This window comes from Hevea brasiliensis, chromosome 17, assembly GCF_030052815.1.
Source record: "Hevea brasiliensis isolate MT/VB/25A 57/8 chromosome 17, ASM3005281v1, whole genome shotgun sequence".
NCBI classification, from domain to species: domain Eukaryota; kingdom Viridiplantae; phylum Streptophyta; class Magnoliopsida; order Malpighiales; family Euphorbiaceae; genus Hevea; species Hevea brasiliensis.
Genome location: NC_079509.1, coordinates 41,575,319 through 41,599,071, shown reverse-complemented (window position 1 = coordinate 41,599,071; position 23,753 = coordinate 41,575,319).

Below are 23,753 nucleotides of genomic sequence, written 5' to 3'. Positions count from 1 at the left end.
GAGAATTTATGAATTTTATATATATATATAGTTTAATTTCATTGATTAATGGTTATTAGGTTCAAATCAAAATTAAAATTAGATCAAATAACTTGAAAATCAAGTCTAAATTAAAAAATATTAAAAAATTAAAACTAATCGATTTGAACCGAATCAAATCGAAATATAGCAGTTCAATTTGATTTGATTTTTCATTCATTTTAGTTTAGTTCAGTTTCTAAAATATGTAATTTAATTTTTATAATTTAATTCAGTTCGATTCGATTTAAATCAAATGTTCACCCCTACGTCAAACCGTCCAGACCGACTCATATGCATTCTATGCCACAATATAAAATTTAGAAAAAGAGAAATAAATAAAAGACAATTTTATTGAAGCTGTGTGAAGTGCAGACTTTTAACTAGGACATTTAATACGAAGTTGACAAGAGTTTGTTTTTTTTTTTTTTAAAAAAAAGTTAACAAGATGTTAATAAGAATAATCACCAAATATGTTTTTAGCAATGGTAACGGATTAATGCTATCTTATTTTAATAATTAGATTGTAATTATCATTTTTAAAGTTTAAAACCTAAAAAAATAACGTTACAGGGAGGGTAAGACAGTGGAAATCGCTCCTTCCGTCCCTTGTCTCGTAGGAATTTGAAGTCGGGATGGGGACTTCTCTACTGAGGAGCAGAGCGAGTTTCCTCTCAAGAACTTTTTCATTTTTCCTTTAATTTAGTATTATATAATATAAATTTATTTATTAAAAATAAAATATAAGTTTTAAATATAATTTTAATAATATATTTATATTTTTTTCTAACATTATAATATGTAAATTATAAATGCATATAAATATATTCTTTTAAATTAAAATTAATAATATGTTATTGTAGAGAGGGGGTTATGGATATTTGGAGCAAGGAAAAGATTTGTCCTCCTCCTGCATAATATCAAGATCAGTATGGGTTCGAGGAAAATTAATTAGGTTCTATGCAGGTTGGATCAGGTTTGAGAACTTTTGTCATCCCTAATAACTCTAGTTTAGAAATTAAAATTTTTTTAGTAGGGTATTGGAGAAGTGAGATTCAAACTTGGTTTTATCATGTAAGTGATATATTTTTAGCCACTAAACTAAGTAAAATTAGATGAAAATTAGAATTTTATAAAAATTTAATTCAATTGATCTCTTTTTGCTTGATTCTCATATTTAGAATGAAAGAATATAATTTTTTATCTTTAAAAAATTTCATTTTAAAATGAAAAGAAATCGAATATAATCCGTAAGAATTTAATTTAATTCTATTCTTACAAATAATTTATTATGAAGAAAGCTATATATTAAAAAATATAAAATTCACTAAATACATTTCGAATAGTCTAAAATGACTGTATAACAGGACCATAGCCAAGGACAGAGTAAAAAAATTGAGTCAATGAGATCAATAAATTTTTTTTCTCAATTCAAAGAAAAAATATTTTATACAATAATAAACTATCCATTAGACATGTAAATTTTCAATAGACAATAATAATTTAATAAAGAAAGAAAATAATTTCATATAATAATAAATTTTTGGTATAATATTAAATTTACAATTATGTTCAACAAGTTTTTATTTTTTATTTTTTGAAATTGTTGTATGATTGCCTTGTTATCAATGTTATTAAAATACGTCTTTTTCAATATATGTGATTAAAAAATCATTTGATAACTAATTTCCATTCGATTCCACAATCGAGTCTTCCCAGTTTTCATTGTAAAAATTACCCTTCAACACTTGTAGTAATAATAGGTAATATAAATGCCAATTTCATAGGCAAGTAAATTAATAAGTACACTAGATTTTTCTTCATTTGGACTACCTATTGAGTAAGATCGCCAATTTCCTTAACTGTTAAAAAATTTTGCATTATAAATTAATAACAACATTCAAATTTTTGTCAAAAAAAAAATTATTTTGGAAGAAATTTTTTCTTTTAGAAAAATTTGCACCAGCATTCTTTCTTTCACTTTTAAATTGTTGTGGTGTCTTTTGATAGGACAAATTCCTCTTGTCCTTTTCCTACCCTAAAAAGATGTGCATAAATAAATAATTCTTATAAAATAAGAATTGATAATTCAAGATATATGTCAAAATTTAAAAAAAAAAATTAGTTGGTCACCCCCTCACCATAGCATGGCTCTTCATTACATGTATATATCAAAAAAAAATTTTCGTCCCACTCGCTACAATGTGGCTATGCCTTTGACTATAGCTTAGAGATTACGTCTTTACTAGAATGAAGGGAAAGACTTAAGAGATGTTTTCAAAGAGGTTTATCAGTGAGTTCATTCCTTTTAATGTTAAAAACATGAAGTAATATTTGTGAGACTCTAAAATAGGGGGACAAGACGATGTATGAGAATGCTAGGCAATTATTAGTGTTGCATAGATTTACTTTGATTGATGTGATCATTGAGGCTATAAAGGTTACAAGATTTACTAAGGAATGGATGTTAGATACACACCCTTAGTGTCCTTGGATAATTACCCTTTTAATTCAGTTGTGGATATAACACACCCAAATGGAGATGAAATACTAGCATAGGGAGTAGGTAAACAAGTAGGAAAAGAATAAGGGTGAGGAATCATTTAATGGCTTGGGTACTTTTAGTGGCAATGCTCATTTCACTGTAACATCAAATGGTAGTTTAGGGTTTAATAGTCATAAGAATAACAAAAAGGGAAAGAGCATGTTTCGAGGGGGAGACAAGTAATAATTTTAGGTAGAGTGTTATTGGCAGCGGTTAGAGTTTTGGTTTTTGTGGTCCATAATGTGGCATCTGGCATTAGGGAGTTTGTCTTATCAATTCAAAGGGTTGCCACAAAATGTAGACAATTGGGCCATTTCAATAGGGGCAAATACTATTCAATTTGAATCGAAATAACCAGTTAAATCAATTTAATTTGGTAATTTAGTTCAGTTTATATGATAAATTGGTTTGGTTTGGCTTTCATTTTTAAAATTTTATTTTTTCAGTTTGGTTCAGTTTTGAGAAAAAATAATTCGATAAAATTGAACCAAACTAAATCAAATAAAATCTTATTTAAATACCAACACATTATACTCTTTTTCCATAGCTCATTGGTAAATGTTCCTTCTTAAGGATCCCATGGTCCTAGTTTCAATACCCCACTCCCACATCTTCCTTTTTTTTTTTATAATTTTTAAACTTTTACTTAACTTTTAATCTTAACCATCCATTCTTTCAAGCTAATCTCAATCATCCAATTCTTACTCTCATATATAAACCCTAATCTACCATTTTCTTCTCATTTTTTTTGTGCCCATGTCGCCACCCACCTCCCTAAGGACCCTAACCCCATCTCATCTTCTTTTGTTCTCTACCTTTTCTTCCCTTCATTTCTTCTCTACCCTTCTCCTTTTCTCTTCTTTTGCTCTCCACCATTACTTAGCTCTACATCGCGGCATGTGCTTTATTAACAACACAGCAACCCATAGAGTCGCTGTAGTGCATCACCAAGGCCACAACACCAACATAACAGTGCTGCAATGTTGTAAATATCTACACCCATACAAAATAAAAAATACAAAATTTAAAATAATTCGGTGTAAACTTATTCTACCAAACAAATTTACTATAAAAGGAAAAATAATTATACACACCAATTATTTTTCTCACCCATAAATCACTCAAACAAAACTCATTAAATTTAGCACACCTCTCTACTTCATGAGCTCTGTCTGCAATACAATATAATGGCCAGCCAACTGCACATATATATAGGCCACTAAAAAACTAGTCCTTTTAGGACTCAAATTATTAAACTTCATTTTTTAAATTCTACTAAATTCCTAAACTAATTATACTTTCTAATTCTAATTGGACTTAGCCTCCAACAATCCCACCTCCAAGTCAAATGGAATTAGCTTTTACAACTTCTGCAAAAGTTAATTTTCTTTTGGGTACTTCATTGCGCTCTTAATTGTTAATGTTGTCTCTTGCCTCAACTTGCATTCTTCCAATTAATGTGCTTCATTTCAATTTGTAAAGATTTTTTATACCAATCTTTTCACTCTTCATCATCATTAGAGTACCTCGACAAACTCTCATAATTCCATCATGAATTGAATAACCATAGCCCAAAGAATTCAATTTATCCAAGGAAATTAAGTTCTTTTCAAATTTAGGAACACATCTCACTTCATCGAATACTTTTACCCGATCATCATGCAGTTTGATCTTCACTCTTATAACACCTTCAACTTCCATCTTGTTCCCATTGGCTAACTTCACTTTCTCTCCTTTCTTTTCTTCAATCACATTAAACCACTCGTTCTTTGAGCAAATATGGAATGGGAAAGTAGAATCCATTAACCACTCATTTTTTAATGGATCTTTTACCTTTTTCTTATCGTCATCCACATGCAAACATTCACCATCAATACCATTATCCATTGTAATTACAGTAGTTCCTTCTTTTTCTTTTCCACTACTCTCCTTAAATTGTTTAAACTCTATAAAATGTTCCTTCATCTTCATACAATAGTATTAAATGCGACTCTTCTCATGACAGTAGTAACATTCTCTATCTTTAGGGTCTATGTGTGGTCTTGAGCTCTATTTACTATTCCTTGTTTAATTGTTTCTACATGAATTGCTTCTACCATGACTAGAACCAGCAACAAAGCTCCACCTTCATTGCTACTACCTGTCTTTTTAAACTTCTCATCATCCAAGATAACTGTGGTAATCTTCTCCACTTTTAAAGTCTCCTTCCCAATTGTTAGGGCTGTCACTAAGCAAATTGTGAGAGATAGGTTAAAAGAGGGCTTTATCTTCATTATCTACCTTCACACCAATACTAGCCAATTGGGTAATGAATTTATTAAAAGCATTAAGATGATCACTCACATTAGTACCTTCATTCATTCTGAGTTAGTACAACTCCTTCTTCAAGTACAAGCAATTTGTGAGTGACTTTCACACGTACAATCTCTCTAATTTCTTCCATAAAACAACTAGCGAAGTCTTCTCCAAAACATTATACTTCATATTAGGGGCTAACGTTAATCTAATCATACTCATTGCCCATTGTTGAAGCTCCCCTCAATCATCATCTTTCATGATCGCATGTTGTTTCTCATTCAATGCTTTAATTAATCCTCATCGTACAAGGGCATCCTTCATGGTGCTTTGCCACAAACTAAAATTGTTTTTCCCATCGAAAGACCCTACCACAAATTTTGTGTTCATCACTTGAGCTATAACTCTGATATCACTTATTATAAAAATCACCCTCACATAAAATAAGGAACACAAAATTTAATATGGTTTGGCACAAGCCTACTCCACCAAACAAATATACTATAAAAGGAAAAATAATGACACACACTAATTATTTTTCTCACCCACAAATCACTCAAGTAAAACTCATGAAATTTATCACATCTTTTCACTTCGTGAGCTCTCTCTACAATACAATATAATGGCCAACCAACTACACATATATATAGGCCACTTAAAAACTAGTCCTTTTGGGACTTTAATTATTAAATTTCATAATTTAAATTCTACTAAATTTCTTAAATTAATTATACTTCCTAATTCTAGTAGGACTTGGACTCTAACATGCAACACCAGTGTCAAAGCGCCACAACACTAGCACCGCAGTAGTGGCACTTTCATTATTTTTTTATTTGTTTTTTAATTTATTTTCTTCAATCTGTAATGTTGCTTGTATTGTTGATTTGGTTGATTATGATTATTTTTTGAAGAAGAATGATTGTGATATTGAGGTCTTTTTAATAGAAATTATGTTTTGGATATTTATGGTGGTTACTTTTGTGATTTGGATGGTTGCTCTATTGTGATTTGAATATTCAAGGGAAAAAAATGGAGATTTGAAAGAACTAAGTGTACAAACCAAACCAAACTTTTTTTGTTCGGCTCTATATATAGTTCATTTTGATACGATTTTTACTTTTTTTTTGAAATTTGGTTTTTTATTTTTCTAGTTCGATTCGATTTTAAACCAAACTAATTAAATGTTTACCCCTACATTTCACTAGAGAGTGCCCACAGTTTGAAGGACAACAGGCACATGGGATACATATCTAATGTAGTTCAACTAATCTATTATATATAGTGCACCTAATGGGGTAAAACTTGTAGCAAAATGGGGGAGGATTTCCATGTGAAAAATGTGAGGGAAAGGGAATGCATTATTATTGTTATTTTTTAAAATAATATTTTATTTGAAATAAACTATAACAACCTGAATTTTTAAATATATAAAATTTTTAATATTAACATTATTTTTATATTATGAATTTATTTAAATGTATTTTCCATGAGGTTGTTTTAAAGTTTCAAATTTTGATTTGATTATTGAATTTTGGTGTATTTATTGATTTTAATTTTAAGCTTGTATTATTGTTATTATGTTTAATGTAACTGTAACTAATAAATTCTAAGTGCCATTTTAATTCCAATTAGACTTGGACTCTAATAATCCCGCCTCTAAGTCAAATGGAATTAGTCTTTACAACTTTTGCAAAAGTCGATTTACTTTTGAGTACTTCCTTGTGCTCTTGATTGTTAATGTTGTCTCTTGCCTCAACTTGCATTCTTCCAATCATTGTACTTCCTTTCAATTTGTAAAGATTATTTACACCAATCTTCTTACTCTTCATAATTACAAGAGCACCTAAGCAAACTCTCATAACTCCACCATGAATTGAACAATCATAACCCAAAGAATCCAATTTATTCAAGGAAATTAAATTCCTTTCAAATTTAGGTTCATTGAACACTTTTACTCGATCATCATGCAATTTGATCTTTACCCTTCTAACACCTTCAACTTCCATCTTATTTCCATTGGCTAGCTTTACTTTCTCTCTTTTATTTTCTTCAATCACATCAAACCACTCCTTCTTTGAGAAAATATGGAATGGAAAAACAGAATCCATAAACCACTCATTTTGTAATGGATCTTTTGCCTTTTCTTTATCATCATCCATATGTAAACATTCACCATCAATACCATTATTCATTGCAATTGCAGCAGTTCTTTCTTTTTCATTCCACAACTCTTCATGAATTATTTAAACTCTATAAAATCCTCATTCATCTTCATGCAATGGTATTGAATGTGACCCTTCTCATAACAGCAGTAGCATTCTCTATCTTCAGGGTTTGCTCGTGATCTCAAGCTTGATCTACTATTCCTTCTCTAAATGTTTCTATGTGGGTTGCTTCTACCACGGCTAGAACCAGCAACAAAGCTCCACCTTCATTGCTGCTACCTATCTTTTTAAACTTCTTGGTACTCCTCCACTTTCAAAGTCTCCTTCCCAACTGTTAGGGCTGTCACCAAACAGATTGTGGGAGAGAGGTTACAAGCAAAAGGGCTTTATCTTCATCATCTACCTTCACACCAATATTAACCAATTGGGTATGAATTTATTAAAAGCATTAAGATGATCACTCACATCAGTACCTTCATCCATTCTGTGTTGGTGCAACTCCTTCTTCAAGTATAAGAGATTTGTGAGTGACTTTGACATGTACAATCTCTCTAATTTCTTGCATAAAACAACTAGCGAAGTCTTCTCCAAAATATTATACTTCACATCAGGGACTCACTGCCCTTTATTGAAGCTCCCCTCAATCATCATTTTTCATGATCACCGATTGTTTCTCGTTTAACGCTTTAATTAATCCTTATTGTATAAGGACATTCTTCACGGTGCTTTGCCATAGATTGAAATTATTTTTTTTCATCAAAAGACTCTACCTTAAATTTTGTGTTCACCATCTTGAACCATAGCTCTGATACTACTTATTATAAAAATCACACCCACATAAAATAAAGAATATAAAATTTAATGTGGTTCAGCGTAAGCCAACTCCACCAAAAAAATCTACTATAAAAGGAAAAATAATTACATACACTAATTATTTTTTTCACCCACAATTACTCAAATAAAACTCACAAAATTTATCATACCTCTCTATTTCGTTAGCTCTCTTTACAATACAATATAATGGCTAACCAACTACTCATATATATCGGCCACTAAAAAACTATTCCTTTTAGGGCTCGAATTATTAAACTTCATAATTTAAATTAAATTAAACTTCTTAAACTAATTATACTTCCTAATTCTAATAGGACTTGGACTTTAACATGCAACACCAGTGTTAAAGCGCCGCAACACCAGCACCGCAGTAGTGGCACTTTCATTACTTTTTCATTTGTTTTTTAATTTATTTTCTTCAATTTGTAATGTTGCTTGTATTATTGATTTGGTTGATTGTGATTGTTTTTTAAAGAAGAATGATTATGATATTGAGGTCTTTTTAATGGAAATTATGTTTTGGATATTAATGGTGGTTACTTTTGTGATTTGGATGGTTGCTTTGTTGTGATTTGAATATTCAAGGGGAAAAAAATGGAGATTTGAAAGAACTAAGTATATAAACCAAACCAATTTTTTTTTATTTGGCTCTATATATAGTTCATTTTGATTCGATTTTTACTTTTTTTTTTTAAATTTGGTTTTCTATTTTTTCAATTCAATTCGTTTTAAACCAAACTAATTAAATGTTTACCTCTACATTTCACCAGAGAGTGCCCATAGTTTCAAGTATAACAGGCACGTGGGATGTCATGACCCAAATTTTGCGCTGAACTGACACTAAGACTTGGATCAGCATAAGACCCCTAATATCTATAGTAAGCCTAACTATTCTAGTCCAATCATAAAACCCGTACTCTAAGTCCCATTTCAAGGAATCAACTGGACAGAGTCTGGCCATAACCTGAGCTATCCAACAGAGAGTTTTTAGCTCACCTGACCTGTAATCACAAAATATATCAAATTGGGGAGCTCAGCTCACTCTCACAATCCTCAATCAATCATATAATCAAATGGGAGCTCAGCTTTCTCATCCTCAAAACAATCCATCTCATACATTCAATATATCCATAAAAATTAAGTTACTAGTTTCTAAAGAAAATAGATCATTATAGTCCCACAAATTAAAAATAACTCTAGCACATGTGAAGCTCTAAATTTTAAATCAAGAAAACAAAGTATAAGGAACGGCTGCTGATAAACCTGTGAGAAAGGAAGTAGATTATTCTAAAAATAAAACCTACCTGTAACTTGGAAAATTAGGGTGAACAGGAGTGAGTGTTCAACTTATAGAGTAAGATATTGATTTTAAATACAATTTCTATAACTATTTAGGGCTAATACTTCCCTAAGGATAACATGTAACATACATCATCAAAGTCAATCAAATTCAGACAATATTCACAAAAAGAATAATTTGGAGCACTCACACACCCATGTGTCACATTAATAATATATATATATATATACACACATATATGGGAGCTGATTCCCTATACAGCTCTCTTGATTCCAACCTCTGCCAACGAGATCAACTCAAATCGGACTTTCTCTTAATAATCTAAATGTATGGGTCAGCGAGATCAACTTAAAGCCGTACTCACCCTGACTTATTACAAAAAAGGACTAAGCCCTAAATGAGACTAGCTCAAGCCGATCTAATCGTCTTGCCCATATCCAGTACTACACCTCACATACACAGACACACGCACACAACTCTAAATTACCCTAAGGCGACACCTATATCAATTTCATCAAATAATAATGCAACATAAAACGTGCCTATAATAGCTATATGCATATAATTATAAGTGAATGCATAAGCATGTCTTGTATGTATAATAATATTGAAATTATAAATAAAATCAACATCTACTCACAGTACACAAGAGACTATTGTGACAGCTGAGTAGAGGAAGATGGCTAACCCTGATCACTTAAATAATTATATTGTGAATTTATTAGTGCTAACTCAAATTAAGAACTTAAAGAGGTAAAAGACATCTTAATTTATGTTAAAAATCTGATAGAGTATTCTCTGTACCTAGGACCTACCCAACCTACAAAGTAGTTCAAATCACATTTCCAAAATCACAAGTCTCAAATCCACAACTCAATAACATCACATGGCCCCTCTTGAGCCCTCAAAACCAGATAAAACTCACGAAATCAAACAATTCAGTTATAAGGCTTAAAACTAACATTTTTTTAAAATCATCCAAACTAACTTAAAAAATTCTATAAACTCACTTCGCAGTCCTTAATAATATTGTAAGGCTATTGCAAAAGGAATCACAATTTTTTTACTACCCACGAATATTTTATGAATTTTATTCTAAATTTGGTATTAGGCAAAAATGAATAACTTAGAGTTCAGGTTTACCTATGCTAAAGCTGACACCTAGAATGTGTTCAAAACATCTAATAATGCTAGGATCAACTGTAATATTGACTATTTTCTAGGATGAGCTGCCAGACAGCTAGATCTGGTAGAAAACTCAGTGTCGGACGCTGGTAGGCTATTATCGATCCGATCGCATCTAAATAAAGCCTAAAAATTATCAATAATTATCACAAAATTATTTTTAATTTTTGAAAATTGAAAAAGCCTAAAAATCTCATCAAACGATTTGAACCATCCAATGATTGCTTTTTTCAGACGACATCTGATCGGAGCGGGGTCAGTACCATCTTAAAGTTCTCGATGTTCTGAGTCCATCAGTGGTCTCAAATCATCGATTTAGCTGTAGGATCATCCTAGATCTGATCGAAAAGTTTGAAAATTTTGAAATTTCTCTCATCCATATCTCACTCATCTAACCACCAAATACTGCAAAATTTGTATCAAAAGAAAGCTCTCGGAATAAGCTTTTCAATGCCACCTGAATCGCTCTGACTGGACATCGGATGAAGCCAGAATATCGCCAAAAAGTTTTGCACCTGCGCGCGAGTTAAAGGAGGAATTTTCCTCCATTCGCGCTACTACCAGTGTTGCTCTGGCCAACTGGTGGCTCATCAGTGTAGCCCAGGGTGAGGTGACTCCTCACCGACCGGCCATGGTGGCTAGTGGCTCACCAACCACAAGAAAAAGAGAGGGATGGGGAGAGTGATGGGAGAAAGAGAGAGTTTTAGGGGGGGGGGGTTGTTCTGTTGCTATTTTTTTTTTTTTAATTCTGGGAATGAACTTGGGCATGCATATTGTCTAGATTCATTCCTGGAATTTTAAATTCTTTTCTTCTTTTTTTTTTCATAATAATAATAATAATAATAATAATAAATATACAATACATAATATTAAAATAATATTTAAAAACTATAAAAATTAATTAAAAAAATTATATTTTAAAAATTTGGATTATTACAATCTTTCCCCCTTAAGAAAAATTCATCCCTGAATTTTTAAACAAACATGGAATAAAGAAAGGAAAGTTATTAGAACAGGTGTAAGCATTGGTCCTCCAGCTTTGCAGAGATGGTTAAAAACAATTTGCTTGCAACTGTCCTTGCTATAGCACACTAGCTATCGTCCTCCATTTGAAACTAAGCCATTACATTTGAGTACTCTTTGATCTTTTGCTAATATCTTTAGTATGCACCATGCTTCCACTGCACTCTAATCTGGTATATATCAATACTAGTCTTGATTCCCATCTATTACCAATCTCTACAGTACAAAGATGTGACTCCTACTGTCTACTCACAAAGTCTGGTGAAGTGTTGTAACACCCTCACTTTAGCAAGTCCGTACATTCTACTATTTCGATGACCAATGTCAGTTCGGACAGCTAGAATGTCTGGAAAAATATTTAGACTAGAGTGAGGAGTCATAAATAACTCTAATAATAATAAGAAAAATTTAGGAAAAATTTTAGAAATAAAATACAACCAAGTTAAATGAGCCGGTGCTCTAGCAATGAGTAATCTAGTGAGAAGTTGTGGTCTTCACAGCTAGGAGCCCTAAACCAGGGAGAAAATTCATAAAATAATTTGTGGGACTCCAGAGAAGAGTCATTGAGGTTTCTATGGCATTATAATGCTAAGAAAGGGCTTAGAAAAATTTTTCAATCAGTACAGACGATTTTAACTCCTTAAGCCAAATGGAGGGTATTTTGGTCATTTCGTCTTCAGAGATGATTTTTGATCGACTTGTCCAGTTAAGTAAATAAATTATATGACATAAAATATGAATAAATATTACTAAAAATTTAATTGAAAATGAGTAAAAAAGAAAAGAAAAGAAAAAGAAAGAAAATTGGAAATTATGACATCACATGATGTCATTAGTGTACCTCCACCCAATCACATTGTGACATATGGCTATAACTCACTTAAAATGAGTTAAATGGGCAGAAATGAAAGAAAAAAATCAGATTACTTTCTCCTTTCTTCTTCCAGCCGAAACTCTCTCCTTCTCCCTTTCACCATTAAAGCTTCACCAAGCTTTGGTTAACCCACCAAACCACCACAAAACCCTAGCTTCCCTTCACAAATACTCATCCTCACACTTAGAGCAAGCTTTGGACAGCAAAAAAAAAGGAAGAAAGTGAATTTTTGAAGTCTTGGAAAGTGACTGAGTCAAGGTTAGTGCTAATTTTCTTGCTTCCACTCTTTTCTAAGCATGAATTTAAGTAGAGTTAAGTTGAAAATTTAAAGAAAAATGAATTAAAGATGCATGAACTTGCCCCATGAAAATTTTGAAGCCTTAGGGTATCTTAGGATTTCATCAATTTGAATTGTACAATAGTTGTGTATGGCTGCCATTGAACATGATTTTGGTGTTTTAATTCATGGATTGTATGTATATGAAGAATTGTAGTTGTTGGAGTTAGGGTTTAGGCACCAAAATTTGGATTTTGTTTATGTATTGATGAAAAGAAGTTGTAATGGTCAATTAGTGACCATTTGGTCATGTTTGAGTAGGAAATGAAGTGAATTGTGCCATGGGAATTGAGGTTAGAGGTGCTGCCTTGAGTGCCTTGCAGGTCTAGATGTGAGTTCAGCATGTTTGGGCAGCTATAACTTGAGTTGTGTAGGTTTAATTGGTACAAGGCCAATTGGATATGAAATTAGACACATAATGACACAACTTTGATGAAGGAAACCTGTCCAGAAACCAAATTTAGGATGCCTTAAAAATTGACCAAATCCAGGTATCACCAATTCTACCTGTGCAAAATGACCAAATGAACAGTATTCATTCATTTGGTCATAACTCAGTGTAGAAAGGTCCAATTGACATGAAATTTATATCAATGGAAAGCTTAGGCAAATTAGAACAACTTTTATGTAGAACACAAACTCAAATTCTAGACTTAATCAAATGAAATTGCTAGCCAAAATTCACCTACCAAATCTGGCAGAACCAGAATTGCCCAGAAATTATGGGTAGAGACCAATCCGGCTAGTTTTGGTAATTTGGCCATAACTTGAGCTACAAACCTCCAAATGGAGTGATTCAAAAAGAGAATTACAGAAGACACAATAAGGAACAACCTTGAGGAAGAAAAGTTAGCCCAGTTTCCACTGTAGAATTGTCTAATGGAATAGTAAACTTAGGTAATCAAAACTGAAAATTTAGAAATATATCTAGGGGACTTTAAATTGCAATTGGCAACTAATACTAATAAATGTAAAACTCAAAATGTGGGATCTTGGTGTAATTAGAATTAACATATCCACTAAGTATGAAAAAGTCAACATTTTGGTTGACTAGTAAGGTGAATAGTAATCAAAATTATTAGCAAATTAAGATGAAGATCTAAAACCAATTCTAAGCTTAAATGCTTAGAATTGTATGACAAATGTGGACTATGCATCTTAGTCAAAATTGTTAGAGGGAAATTAAGGCCATAAATTTAAAATCCACGAAATGTTCATGGATTGCTTAAAACATGAAAAGAAAGTCACCTAATTGATGTGCATGGGTAGTTAGGGCTTATATGCCCATCACAAATAGAATTCATAAAATATTAGTAATTCAACTTAAAATATAAAATTTGTAATTACATAAGTAGATTTTCGAATGTATAAATGAGAAAGAAAAAAATGTTTTGAATACAATGGTACATGTGAACCATTGTTTTGAATTGTGATCATTATGGATAACATAATGAATATATAAATTACGATGAATGCATAAATTATGTAAATATTAGACTTAGAGATTTATGTTTCTATTATGAAAAGATTAAAATGCTAGAAATTATAATTAGAACCTATAATGAAATAATAAAACTTATGAACACTTAATGGTACTATGTGCCCATGTATTGCCTAGACATATGTGTCAGATTGGATAGATTGGCATACCAATAGGGCATTATTTTAGCAGTACTGTGAAAGGCTTTATGCCTCTATTCATGGCTTTATACCCGTACTCATGGCTTTATACCCGCACTCATGGCTTTACGCCCGTACTCATGGCTTTTATGCCTGATTATGTATTATCATGTCTTTTTAGCCATTCTGATTGCATAGATGGTTGACGTTCCGTGTCCCATGGTATGATGGCCCGAGGCATTGTGGTGTTCAGTGCCAATGACCCGTTATCCAGTTTAGTCAGCCTGTCATAGGTTACTTGGGCAGTGAAATTTGTTAAGAATAATGTGAATTAAATGAATGAATAAGAAAGAAACTAGAATTAGTTTTAAAATTTTATTTACTATGAAATGATCTAAACACCTAAGAAATGTTGAGTGAAAGGATAAAAAGATTAGCAAAATAGATATCATTTAAATAAATAATTACAACTACATCTTATGAAATAACATGAATAGAAATGTAATATACTAATATATTTCGTATTTTGTATATGACTACAGTAAATTTAGGAAACAAGCGATTCCAAAGAACAATATAATATGACAACAGATAATTAATATTAGGAATTCCATATGAAATTAAAATAATTCTTGATTACGCAAATTAGGTTTTATTTCCATCTGTATTTTGTATATATTATTTTTGTAACACCCTAGGCAAATCCCATATCGGCAAAACACGGGAGAGATGCTGGGTTTATAAGTTGGTGGTTCGTAACCCTTAGTGACGCGTTTTAAAACCGTGAGGGCTTCGGCCCAGAGCGGACAATATCACTAGTGGGCCGGGCCATTACATTTGTGGTATCAGAGCCGCTCCACATGCAACCTTGAGCGATGGTGGGGCAAACCTCAGCGAGAACGCTGAGTCCCATAAGGGGGGTGGATTGTAACACCCTAGGCAAATCCCACATCGGCAAAACACGGGAGAGATGCTGGGTTTATAAGTTGGCGGTTCATAACCCCTAGTGACGCGTTTTAAAACCATGAGGGCTTCGGCCCAGAGCGGATAATATCACTCGTGGGCCGGGCCGTTACAATTTTCTTGTTATATTATTGCACCACTAAGCAGAAATGCTTAGCGCGATGGATTTGTTTCCTCGCGCAGGTACTGAAGGTAAAGCCCAGCGAATATTAAACAAAGATTTTAGAGTTCTGATCTGCAGAAGTGTCTGAAGTATTCAAGGTTATCACCTCCTCAGCAATGCATGTAGATAGGGCCCATATAGGTCATAATTTATATGTTGTATAAAATGCTTAGTTATAGTATTGTAATGTAAATTATAAAAAAGTAATTAATAGGTATGTGATGTAAATTAATAAATCGGTTAATTCATATATGATTAAATTGTATATCATGACATTAATGAAGATTGAAAATTTTCATATATGAGTTGAGCATGAATGGGAATGTATAGAAATGGATATGAATGAAATTGTATAGATTTGAATACGGAATTGAAATATATAGATGATGCATGAAATGATGAGATTTTTATTTTAAAATATTATTGAAATTTTCAAACAGGTGAATAGTGAAACAAGTCAAACGTTAATAAAATAGGGGAAATTCTGTTAGTTTCTCCGTCGAAAAAATAATTGATATTAAAAGATAATAACTTGAAAATGATTAAGGAAATAAAGTAAGATAAGATTGGGTGCTTCGGCACCGAATGTAGCACACCTTGCTTGGCTACACTGTAGTCAGGTGAGGGGTGTTACAAGTGCCCTTCTGAAATAACTACTTTTACATGTACCTTATTCGAGATCATTACTGATTTTGTTGGCCATTGAAAGTTCAGTAATACTTTCTTCATGCTAAAAGCACTTATACTTCTCAATTCCATGATATTGTAAGCTTCTAGCCTACCTTTTTTTTTTTTTTTGCCATGAGATCAAGCGTCTAGCCTACTTTTTTTTTTTTTTTGCCATGAGATCAAGCGTCTAGCCTACTTTTTTTTTTTTTTTTGGCCATGAGATCCTTATACTAACTTCTAACTATCTTATGTACCAACTATGTAGAGCTCCATCCAAATGCTGAACATCCATATTCTACATATCACTATTGGAAAGTGGACTGAGTCTCTTCTCTGACCTAACAAAAGTCTACAACTTAGTTAGTACGACTTTATCATTTTTTATTCCCCTAGTATGAGAGTTGTTGTTCGACTTCAACCTAAAGTTTTCTTACTATTGACGTACTTTCTAACACATGGGCACTTAAATCGAGGCTTCACTACTCTCTTAACCTATTGTATTTTATAACTTTTCCTTTTTCACCCTGGTGCCTCTTTCTTTGAAGATGTCCATCCCATCATCAAATTTGAGCTTTTATCTATTTCTTAGTCCAACATGATTGCTAGCTTCATTACTTCTAGAATTTTAATGCTGCGATTTATTTCTACTAGCACATATTTCATGTTACATAACACTGCAGTGTCGACCTACTACTCATGCTTTACAGCACATGCAATTCACCATGGAAGGTCCCTGTTGTTCCTTCTTCCCAACCCAACTCAACTCAACTTAATTAAGCCTTTATCTCAAAAATTATTGGGGTTGGCTATATGAATTCTCTTTCTCCACTCTAAACGATTTTGGGTTAAATATTTGAAAATGTATAATATTTCTAGGTCATGTTGTACTACTCTCCTCCAAGTCAGTTTAGGTCTACCCCTTCTTTTCTTTCTATCCTCTAACCCAATATGCTCTATTTGTCTAACTGAAGCCTCCGTATGTCTACGCTTCACATGACCAAACCATCTCAATCTCCCTTCTCTCAATTTATTCTCAATTGGCACCACTCTTACCTTTTCTCTAATACTCTTATTATGGATTTTATCTAATCTAGTATGGCCACTCATGTAACACCCTCACTATAGTAATTACGTACATTCTACTGTTCCAGTGACCGGTGTCGGTTCGAACAGCTAGAACGTCTGGAAAAAAATATTTAGACTAGAGTGAGGAGTCATAAATAACTCAAATAATAAAAAAAGAAATTTAGAAAAAATTTTAGAAAAAATTTTAGAAATAAAATACAACCAATTTAAATGAGCCAGTTCCCTAGTGATGGGTAACCCAGAAGGAAGTTGTTGTCTTCGCAGCTAAAAACCCCAAACCTGGGAGAAAATTCATGAAATAATTTTTGGGATTCCAGAGAAGAGTCATTGAGGTTTCTATGGCATTAGAATGCCAAGAAAAGGCTGTAACACCCAAATGTTCGGTAGTGCGTTCTACTATTCTGGTGACTAGTGTTGGTTCGGATAGCTAGAATGCCTAGAACTACATTTAAAAGTTAGTGAGGAGACATAGAATAATGAAATACAAGAAAAGAAAATACAAGAAAAACAAAGAAAAAATAATAGCAATGAAATGTAACCAAGTTAAACGAGTCGAGAACCATAGCAATGGGTGACAGCACTAGGAAGTTGTGGCGTGGACCGTTGACTAACCCTGGACAGCGGGGAACCATGAAAAATATTTTTAAGACTTAAATAAACATCTATTGAAGTATAAATGTCATTAGAAATATCAAAGAAAAATTAATTAATCAGTACAAAGAAAAACGAGAAATAAAGAAAATGACAAAACTCGGTGTTACCGAAAAATTGGGAATGCAAACCGAATAGGGGCATTGTGGTTATTTGACATCCCGAGATGCCTTTTGACCTAAATGTCCATTAAAAATAAATGATATTATACTTGAAAAATTTTATGAAAAATTAAAATAAGATACATTATGTAAATAGTGAAAGTGTGGTGGCCAAATTGCAAAAATTGGAAACTAAATAAATAACCATTAAAACTTTTAATAGTGCTCCACTAACTTTAGCATTTGGACACCTAAAGGGACACTTGGGAGGTGCAAAACCCATCTTCAACCTCACTTTGCAAAACCAGCCTAACCAAACCTTGGGAGAAAACTCCATGGCCGTCCACACTCCAAGCTCAAGTTCACCATGTTCTAGCCTCTTTTTCCACTAGGTTCCTTCATTAACTTTGCTCCTCACCTTACAAGGAAGAGTTTGATAGCAATTTTAAGAAGTCTAGTGAGGTTTTGATCAAGCTTCAAAAGTGGTAAGTGAGTGTTTTTAATTCTTGTTTCATTAAAAGTGTAACCAACGTTGTGGGTAGTTGATTTATGGAAGAATTTTTAATGTTGATAATTGAATGGTGATACACCATTTTGGCAGTAGTCAACACCATATTTTGGCCGAACCCCGAAGTCAATTGACTTTGAAATCGATCCCCACTCGACATTTTTCGATTACAAATGACTCGACCGATCTCCCATCTAGTCGATGGCTTTCCGATCTCTCGTCAAAGGAGGTCAAACAAATGTCAAGTCTCCATGCCATCCAATCTCATTTCCAATCTCTCATTGAAGGGAATTAAACCAACACCCGCTCCCCATGCCATTCGGTCTCGTCTCCGATCTCTCTTGACAAATGTAGTAGAAAATCATTTAGTTAATGCTAGAATCGGGTCCCGCACTTGTGTGTTCCAGATATTTCTTAAAATAAAGTTAAAAGGTTTATGTCCGGTCTATTTCTCAAAATAAAGCTAAAGGTTTATGTCCGGTCTATTGAAGATCCCGATCCTAAAATTCAAATCAAGTCTTTCCAATGTTCTAAAGATTTACCGGGTGTTTGGTCGGGCCCCAGCCCGATCTCAAGCTTATCCATAATATTTTTTCGATCTCTCATACTTTGGTTAATGGTTGCTTTTAAAGTTTACCGTCCAGTGCGTGCAAAACAATTAAGTACTCATACAATTTGGACATTTTCCGATCTCAATAAGAAATTGAGCAAAAAGACTTCATTTCATTCCAAAGTAAACATTTACAAGTCATTCGGCTGGAGGATCTCCCCCAGCCTGATCTCTCAGTACATTTCGCTCATTCTCCCTCTCTTTCTCTGATTCCTCCTCGCTCTCCTCTTCGTCTCGAGAAGCCAGGTCCACCATCCAAAAGAAGTCTTCCTCAGGATAATGCCTCTTGAGCTCAGCCAAAAGGTCACTGTTGGCGTTCACATAAGCACCAGCTTCCCTCGTCACAACCTCTTTTTCTTTCACTTTGAGTTCTTCGGTGAGGAGAGCGACGTCAGCAGTTCGAAGCGCCCGAGCCTCTCTGATTTCATGAGCCTGTTCGGCCAATTTATCCTCATAGGACTTCATCCGACCTTTGAGTTTGGCAATACAATCTTGGGCAGAGGAAAGTTGAGCTTGGGCAGAGGATGCGTCCTTGACTACTTTTAGAATTTTCTGCCTCAGAAGATGAGCTTTTTCCCTGATTATATGTTGGTTCACCAAGCTCTCTATGCTCAAACTTATAGTCTGGGCCAGGAGATCGTCAATGCTACCCGGGGTCAGCCTATTCCGATCCTCCTGAAGGCATATGGTAGAGCCCAGAACTTTGGCCAAGCCTGGATTCTCCCAAATAGATCGGTTCTTCTCCAGAGAATGAATGAGGACTTAGGCATCGAGAGAAAGGGTCCTCACAGTAGGTTGGGAAGACCCCCCTTCAGCACTTGAAGGAACAGGTGGAGGTGATAGCTCTTCTTGTCGAGGGGGAGAAGGAGCTACTTCTATTTCCGGGACCTGTTGTCCCGAAAGTCGGGATAAGTCTTTCGGCACTTCTTCTGAATCTCGCCTCGGCGTCTGTGATACCGCGGCGATCTTCATTTCCCAAACCTTTCTGGAGACCTCCCTCTTCCGCTTATGGCTCTCCTTGGAAGCCTCGCCGCCCGCCATACCTGTACAAAGAAAAGTCAGTGAGTTCGCTAAGGTTCAAATATCAGAGATGGGGAAGGTACCAGGGTCGAGGTCAGAGAGCTGGAGCTCATATCCTTCATCGGTGATCAACCACATCATCCAATGTTTCAGCTCGGCCATCACCACATATAAGCAAAAGAACTTCTGGGTGGCCGCTAGATCCTTAAGTTCCATTACCATGGCACCCTTGTCCCTATTCAAGGCAATCCTCTTCGGAATTGGAGGGACTAGATATTGCTAGCTACGAGGGAAACCCTCAAAACCGTTCGGAATCTTGCTCCTCAACATGAAGAAACGATTTTTCCAATTCTTCAGTGAAGAGGGGAGATCGGTAAAAAGCCCACAGTGCGGTTTTGCCTGGAAGAACCAGTACTCATCGTCCTTTCGACGAGTAAGCCTATGCAGCTCGACAAAAACCTTCGCGGTAGGATTGAGCTTCTTGGCCCGGCATAAGCCTCTGAAAGCTACCAGAATTCGCCACGAGTTCGGATGTACTTGGGCTACCGAGACATGGTGAAATTTCAGGACGTCCTTGAAGAAGTCATCAAGGGGAAACCAAAGCCCGGCTTTTAACTGCTCTTCGTACACCATGATCACATCATTTTCATCGAAAAAGTGATCAGCTCGGAGATCGCCATGGCATCTGATAAGCTTGAAGGCATCGGTTCGAAGGTTGTATTCTTGACTAATGGATTGCAGATCGGTTTCCTGGAGGACCGACAACAACTCATCCACCGAAAGATTTTCTCTACCAGAGGAAGATGTCTGTCTTGATTGAGCTGCTCGACCATGAACTAAGGTGGAAGTCGTAGGAGGCTCAGATTGCCCACTTGGTCTGACCACTTCAACTTCATCCGATGACCACGAGACATGGACGGAAGGGGGGCTCGCCGCTCTCTGACCTTCGGTGCTGCTCATTTTCAAAGAAATAAAAAGGCTTAAGTAAAAGAAGGAATAAAGTCCTTACCAGAGTGTGATCGGTGCCGGAAAAACTTGAAAAAATGAGAGAAAGTTGAAATTGCGAGTAGAGTGCTGAAAATGGCATAGGGGAGCAACTGAGGGACCCTCCCCCTATTTATACCCGTGTGAGCATTCAATGCTCACAAAGTCCCAAGCGGTGCATCGGTTGGTGTAATTTGCCCGCTTTTTTGACGCGTCGTGGGAAGGTTCCAGAAACACAATAAATAAAATAAAATGAGATCGGCTAGCTAAAGTCGTCGAAATAAGGTAAATGTTCAGAGTCACAGATCGGCTAAGGGTGATTTAGTTAGGAACCAGATCGGATATGCACATCAGAGATCGGAAATTAATCAAGGCAATAATTAAATGATAACTGTCAAATAAAATTTCATTTCATTTCCAAAAGGTCAGATTAAATCATTTGGGCGATCTCAAGAGATTGGATTACATCATTAAGAACCTTTAAAGGTCAGATTACATCATTTGGGCGATCTCTAAAGATCGACACCACATCCTAGCTAGTAGGGACCTATGTCAAAGCCTAGTCTTGTGGCTGAATCAAAAGATGTGTTTGATCAGAAAGCTAGCCATATGCACCGGATAGATGTGCAGCTCAGATGGAGTGACTATGACACTCATGATGGTAAGTGGAGTCATCATCGATGTCATCGACCAGAACCGAGCTGTAGTTGGGATGCCCGATGTGGTGAGGAGCCAAATGAACTTTAAGAGGTGGACACCGATATTAAAAGGGAAATTAGCAGTGCTCTCGCCTGAAAATAGTTCACCGATTATATCGGTAGACTGATTCGAGATCGGTACGATCGACATTTTCGATCTTAATCGATAAATTAGTCCGGTTCTCTCACTGTCATCAAATATGGTTCTCATGATTCTCTGATCACCGGGATCATAAATTTTCAATCGGGGAGCAAAGAGAGCAGTCAGAAAAAGATCAAAAGCGGTCGCCATGGCCGGAATGTTGCCGGAGAAACTAGAACAGGAGAAGGGAGAAATGGAAAAAGGAGAAATATAATGTGGGAGAGATTCCCCACTGAGGCGTATATATAGGGGGCCTGAGTATTTATTACTTATGGAAACCGAAGCGGATACATCGGTAACCGAAGATTTAAATGCTTTGACTGAGGCAGATCGGATAGAAGAGAAGGTTCTAGAATGGGAGAGATCGGGAGAGGGGCCCGATATGAGAGATCGGAAAAGGGGTCATAATGGAGAGATCGGAAGGAATCGAGATCGGAAAAAAAGACAAAAGATTTCCAATAACCTCCTTCATAATCAGAGCCGAGGTAGTTAAAGCATTGCAGGCAAGATCAAATCTTCACCGCACGCTTCATTTGTAAAATCGCCCACAATGCTGACAGACGCCAGGACAGTTATGATAGTCCTATGCTTTTGAATCTCCACCGTTGATCTTACTTGTAAGGACAAACTCGGAGCCCTTTGATCAAAAAGTAGACGACAGGACCGGCGCCTTTTGTTCCCGACCTTCGGATCCATCTTGACAGGAAGATCCTGAGCCGTTGGATTGAAAAAGAGAAAGGACAAATATTCTAAATAGTATCTCAGCCGTCCATTTTGATTCTCTTCAATTCTCAGGCATCGGATCATGTCCTTTTAAATCCAAACTTTCCATCTCCCCAGAAGAGATCCTGACCCTTCATTAGGAGCACCCGTTCCCTATAAATACCTGCATGTAATACTGTTGAGGGACGGACAAAAAAGGGTGGTGGTGATTATAGTGGAAAGACTCTGAAAATCAATTCAGTCTTGCTACTTTGAGCTTACATAAAATCGAGGAACTCTAGGAACTAGTTTTCTTGAGTATCTCCATTGATAGAGTTTACAAACCCTGAAATTCTTCATTTTCAGTTTGTTCATCACTCTGCTATTACCATTTTCGTTCAGTCTCGTCTGCATCACCCCCCCCCCCCCAATCTCAACCCATTATTTCTTTCAGCTTGATCTTATTCTGACCCGGTTTCCGTCACTTTGGTTCTACCGCATTTCAACTTGGTTCTCCCAATCTCAAAGTAAGCATTGGTCCTTGTACCACCAGCCTTCAACGCAGCAATATTTGTGGCTCCAGAGTTAGTTCAATAGCCTCAATCTTCCACAGGTAAGTGTTTTAACTGCCATTTTGTTGAATACCCTTGTCTATCTTCTCCAGCTTTCCTTTTTAAAATTTCTTCTATGTTCAGTTACATTAAAATCCCAAAACAGTTGCAGTAAACTGTTATTTTGTTGAATACCCTCAGTTGGTTTTCTCCAGTTTTTTTTTAAGGTTTCTTTCATATCCAGTTTCAGAACAAGTTGTCTAGGCCAGTAGTCATTTCCTGTATCTTCTCTTATTTTTATTTGCAAATCCCTTTTATCATCATCTGGTTTTTATTTTCTTCAACAGTAGACGTTCATCCCGTAGGCAACTTATAACTATCCAAAAGAGCATAGGCATGGATATTTCGATATAAGAGTTTTCGAAACAAATAAAAATGACAAAAAAGAAAGTTGTAATAAAAAGTCAAATAGTGGTTTAAACCAAATAAGTCTAGAGGTAGGGCTACGGAGCGAGCTTAAAGGATGATGTAATAAATCTGGAATCTAATAAGTTTGGATTCCTAGCGAGCAACCAAAGAGATCGGACTAAAGAGTTCTGATAAGGCGATCACATAAGAGATCGGTAAGAAGTTCGGTGTCGTGTCTACCGTCTAGATAAGGCTCAGTGGGTTCAAAAATCTACACGTGGGTCTTTTGCGTCCTCGGTCA